This window comes from Accipiter gentilis, chromosome 6, assembly GCF_929443795.1.
Source record: "Accipiter gentilis chromosome 6, bAccGen1.1, whole genome shotgun sequence".
Classification (NCBI taxonomy): domain Eukaryota; kingdom Metazoa; phylum Chordata; class Aves; order Accipitriformes; family Accipitridae; genus Astur; species Astur gentilis.
Window position 1 is genome coordinate 32,578,514 of NC_064885.1, and position 6,048 is coordinate 32,584,561.

Sequence of the window (6,048 nt, forward strand, 5' to 3'; positions counted from 1 at the left end):
TGGTCCCAAGAGAAAACGGACCGGACATCCATCTTCTCCAGTAGCAGGAAGCTTTGGGTTCCCCAGGCCATTGGTTTTCAGCCTTCCCAAGAGGAGAAAGAGGCTGCATTTAGGGCAGAGAGTTACGCACCCAGAACAGGGGCTGCAGACCCAAATGCTGGGAGCTACGAGCTACGGGGAATCGCAGTGAACCCTGGGCACGTAAGGGGCTGGTGCTATCAGGTCCAGCAATGACACACATCATGGTTCAACACCCACCAGCTTCAGCCAGGCCAAGCTTTTGGAAATGAAAAAAGAGAAGGAAACAATGCTCTGAGATTTTTCTGGTTCGTTCTTTTTTTTTTTTTTTTTTTTTTTTTGCCCAGGGAAGCAAGATCCTGCAAACAAACTGTTGATTGAGCTCAGCCGGCTCACGTTATCTGTGCTTAGGAGCACAGCACAGCGTGCAGTCCCCTCCAATGCCACGGATTTGCTATCATCCCCTGCCACCCGCATAATCACTTCAGTCACGCCATGCTCTGCCCCCGCTGCAATTTCACGGCCGCTCGGTCAGGGGGAAATCACAGCGATTTGGGTTTGTCTGAAAGTATTACAACTGCACGCTGCCTTTTAGAAGGACACTAGTTTGCACGGAGAAGGATTGGCCACAGTGGGGCCCTCATAGGGTCCAGAGCTCCCCAGTGAGCTGCTTTCCACCAAGACAAGGGCTTGGACAAGCAAAGGGTGCAAGGTCTGGGCACTTGGGGATGGAAAACAGACCCCTTCCCATGCCAAGAGCTCCCCTGGACTGGGGAGGGCGTGGGGCATCAGGCTGTGAGGCAGAACCATAGGCTTAAAAGCCTGTCAAAGCCCCAGCTTTCCTCTGGACTGCTCCAAAAAAGTTTCAGAGGTCTTTTTCTCCTGAAGGCGTGCAAGGATGCTCTGCTGCCTGCCTCTGTGGGTACTAAGTGCCTAAACTCTTCACAAGTCTTGTGCCTGTCTTTCAACAGTGGCGTAGTCACAGCCAAGCTTGTATCCTGTCATGTGAGAATGATGCTTCAGCACGTCAAATCTCACACTCTCAAAAGCATTTAGGGGCTTCCCTTCCCGTGGCATACAAAGGGGACCAATGCCAAAACACCGATCAAAATCAGGGCCAGCACACATGGTTAAATACCAGCACAAAGTCACGGCTCTGGGAGCTGTCAGGAGCCAGTGATGCAGTGGCTGGGACCCAGCAGTAGAAGATATATTTGACTGAGCCAATATATGACACAACATCCTGATTTCTCTGTTTTTGTTTCAGTGTTACATGCATTTTTTTCCTTTGTGCACCCTTTGGAGTCCTCCAAGCATCCCCCAGTCTCAGCAGAGGAGGGAACGCCAGGTTGATGAAACAATCCCGATCATCTCGTATCAGTCATGAATGGGCTTTGATGGTCAGGGTGCGTCCCGTGACCTGTGTCTCACAGTTTGCATGCAGGGGCAGAGCATGGGGCTGAAAAGGGGAAAAAGAGGGCTCAATATTTCCATCCACAGCATTATGGATCTGATTTTTCTCTTGCAGCCAAACGTAGCATTGATTTATTGCAAATAGCCCCTGGACCGTGCTGATAGTGCACTAGGGGTTTTTTTAGGTACCTTCTAGTCGATGCTGCCTGCTGCCTCGGCAAGTTACTTCTGCAAAGGGCTGTGGCGTGCGCCTTACCGAGGGGCAGATGCCAGAGGAGGGCCAGCATTGGCCCAAGGGCAGGGAAGGAAAGCTGCGTGCAACTCACCTGTCCCAAAAAAGCCCTCCCACCTCTAAAATTTCTCCTTACCCAGCCCGCAGGGCAGAATTATCCGTGGGAACCGCCTGCAAGGAGCACTTCTGAAAGCTCCCCCCGCCCGGAGCCCGGCGCTCCCCGAGCTGCCCCGGGGACCCCCGTGTGGCTGGGCGCTGGGGCCGCCGTCCCCGCCGAGCTCCCCAAGCAGAGACTCAAGTGCCATCTAGTGGCCCCGCCGGACACACGGACGTCCCCACGTCCCGGGCAGCAAGCCTTGCCCTTGCTCACCGCCTCGGCGCACGCTGCCTCCACGCCGCGATCCCCTCTTCTCCGCAGAGCCTGCCTTTGGCCTCCTTTTCCCACCTCTTGTGTATCCTCTCTTCCCCTTCTCCACGCGCCTTCTCTTCACCATTGTCACGTATCCCTCTTCTTCCATGCCCGTACATTTCTCCTCTCCATCCCTCCAGGTCTGGGCCACCTGCGCCTGGGACCATCACAGCGCACCGTGCAGCAGACTCCAAGGGCAGGGGACAGCAAAGCCTCCGAGGGACTTGACTTATCCCAAGCTCACAAAGCAGGGAGATGGCTTTGCGATGGGACTACCAGCCCTGTTCAGACTCCGGCGTGTCTCCGTTGTCACCTCCATGCGCTGTCCCCCAGTGACTTCCCCAAGGTGGGTCTTGCTGCCTCCCTAGCATGGGGGCTGCAAAGAGAACCTGCAGCAGGCTGCGGTGGGTCCCACCAGCAGCTCCCCAAGGATGGCTTTGGTGGGACCTCATCGGTTGTAAGAGCCACGAGGGGGCTCCAGGAACCCATCTGAGCCAGAGGAGAGGTGCCAGGAGCAGAACTTGCATCTCCTGGAGGATGGAGGAGAGATGCTAGGGACAGAGTTCACATCTCCTGGAGGATGTGGTCTCCTCCAGCATCCAGGGTGAAGGAGAGCAGGACAGATGTCACAGATCTGTCGAGGAGCAGGGTCCGCCAGAACTTTTGTCCCTGTCACATACATCATGCCAAGGAGCCGTGCATGTGTTCCAACGTGCCCAATGCAGGGCCTGAGAGAGGCTGTGGCATGGACTGTGCTGGCCTGACCTGGGGGCCAGCAGGGCCACAAGCTCTTGCAGGACTCTAGTGTTCAGTATACGATCATTTACACCAGATTCACCCCACAGTCTTATTCCTGCAGGTCCACATTTATCCATCACAGCTGTTTTATCCCTAACTCCACCAAGTGTAGGGGTATTATTTCCAGGAGGTGAATTTGACCCCAGCATTAAAGAAATGCTTTGGATAACACTGCTGAGCTCACTCCTTGGCAAGCATCGTGGACATGCAGAAGTAACTCCAGGGATGACCTCTTCAAGTATGGGAGACATCAGTGAGGAAGCAGGTCGAAGTCTGTCTGCTGGTTTGTCACGTTCTAACTCCACTGTCCCACCAGCACTTGGGGAAGAAAACACTCCTTGTTAAAGACTCAGCATGCCCAATCCTGTTACTGCACGCTGAGGCCTCAGATAACATTTTTGCAAGTCCCCTGCTAAGGTGGGGACAAGACTCAACACCCCTGGCATCGCTGAGATAGCTATGTGTTAGCTGGATGTTTTAAGTAAAGAGTGGGTAACAGTGTACATGAGACAAGGTCACCCTTGCCCAGCACTCTGCCTGGCCAGCACCAGATCCTCCTCGCAGTGACCTTTTTTTGCCTTTACTCTCGGTGGACACTTCACACAGCCGTGTGAGTGTCCAGGCCTGGCCACGGCGGCCCCTCCTCTCAGACAGGTGGGAATAACACTGGAGACGGCATTGCAGCCAGAGCAGATTCTCCACCACCTTCCCTTTGCAGGCCGTTGTCCGTCTTTCCGCCAGCAGAGTCTGCAGCACAGGGTTTATATTGCTGCAGAGGCGGGGGACAACCTGGAGCGCCAAGCCTGCACGGCTGCCGGGTGGCACCATGGCTCAGTGGGAAGAGCCCTACCCAGCAGCCCCAGACCCACAGCAGCAGTGGGGTGCAGAGTCCATTGGTGCTGATCTGCTCTAACCAAGGGAGTCAGTGCAATTACCCAGGCTGGCTAATTAGGGCTCCAACAGGACTGGTTTGGAGAACTGAGCCACTTAGTAGAGGACTGGGACACCGCAGGCGTTGGGGCTGGGGTTTGGAGCAGGAGGGAATGGGGATGCATGAGGCTGCAGATAGCTTTAGACACTTGGGGACAGCAGAAATAAGATTGTGGCCATTCAGCCACTGCCTCTACACTTTCTTTAGGAGCCCACGCTGTCTCAGGTCAGATTTGGCCAGGAAAAAAACCTGATCCCTGAGCTGGTCACCGTGAGCCTGCAGGTAGCTGCGATTCTGCACACCAAGGGGTTTAGGAGGCTGGTGGGTGGGGACAAGCACTGGGGCAAGAAACCCCCCCAGGATATGGCAGTCTGGCAGGGAAATCAGCTCAGAGGGTTGCTGATGGGGTCTACAGTGACATGCCTCTTGGTCCAAAAACATGTTGAGCTTGTGTTGCTACTTCAGGTGTCCCAGTCCAGCTTCACAGTGTAAACACAGACTTTGACCCTTGGTGATGAGGCTTGAAAGAGGTATCAGCAGGCAAAGAAAATGTCACTTCAGAATTAAAGTTGGCCCTGAATTAAGAGGAGCTGTTCTAAAAAGCTATAGAAGGCTGTCATGATGGAAAAATGAGTGCGTGAAGGACCCACCCTGCAGAACAGTCAGGGAAAAAATAGATCACAATGTATTCAGGGCTCAGACAAGACCACACTTGCCTGCAAAAATAAAGCCTTGCATTTGACACATTGCTACATATTAATTAGTTTGATCAGCTTGCCTGGGTGTGTTAACACGAGTGAGACCTCGCGTCTCTACAGCTATGAGCTGTTAAAACTTCCCCTATAGAGCTACAAATAACGGCAGACTGAGATCTTCCTTTTGCCCAGAGCCTTTCTGCTACTTTTCTAGTGCTTTACCACTCATATTTTTTCTATTTTACTTGACCGAGTCTCCTAGGTACCATTTCTTCCCCAGCACAGAGCCAGAGACCCACAGGAGCAAGAGAAGCAGCTTCTGCATGGGAAGCCAAGGAACCATCACCCCCCAGAGCACAAAGACAAGGACATGGAAAAAGAGGAAAACTCTCTTTTCTTCGCTCTATCCCCTTCCCTCCCAGCTTCTCCAGGACGGCTGGAGGTGCAGCCGCAGAGGCTGGAGTTAACATCGCCCCTTTAACGGCAGCGCTGCAGCCTGACATCAGCAAGCTGGGGAGTCCGGGGAGGGCTGGGAGCTGCTGCTCCAGGAGTGGTGCCAACACATCCCTGTTTCCCTGCCTCTTCCCCGCTCTTGTTTGTGTGTGCCTTTTAACACGCCGCATATGTATCCGTGCCTGCCAGTGGATGTCTGCAGGGTTTACATTAACCAGCTCAAGCTGAAGTTGGTAAACAGCTACTAAAGTTTTGTTCTTCATGTCTCCAAGGGTGTCATTTCTGGACAAGGGAATCACTTGCATCCTTTGACTTCCTACGGGCTATTCCCTTGTTTGCAGCCCAAATAGATCTTCTTCCCACATAGCTATGCAGACAAGAGGGGTTTGGGTTGGTTTGTGCCTGGCGCAGGGAGGGGAAATGAATCTCCTGTGGCGTAGTGGGGAGCGTTCATGTTTTTACCTGTTTCCTCGACAGGAGGGAGTCAGGCTCAAAACCTGGAGGTTTAGTGTTTAAAGTTCTCTCTCCCAAGCAGAGTCTGCACCTAAAGCTGCTCTTTTGCCCTGGGACAAAATGCTGAACCCAGCAATTCCTCAGTTCTGCAGGAGGCTGCAAACTAAGTCTTGATTTTATTCAGACTGTCACAACTCAAAAGTTTCTCAGAAACCAGATTCCTGTCCCAAACGCTGCACGGCACTGAGCAGAGAAGCCAAAAGCAAGACCCGAACACCGATCTCAGCTGCAGCAGCACCACTAAAGCTATTTAAACCCGCACAGGTTTTTTTCCACACGTTCTTGCCTTCTGTTTTTGCTGGAGCCTCCGACCCTATTGAGAGGCAAATTTTAGCCATCTGGCAAAGCAGGCTGTAGGGGGACAAAAAAAAAAAAAAAAAAAAAAAAAAAAAGGAGAGAGAGAGAGAGAGAAAACACAATGTGCATGGGCACACACACACACACATACGCGCAAAACTCTGGAGATTAGGGAAGACAAAAACTTCGCTGAATGCCGCGGCTTTTGCTGGAGCGCACGGGCAGCCCCGCGGCGGGAGAGGAGGGAGCGGCGGGGAGGACGGTTCCAATGCAGGCAGGTCTGCCTGCG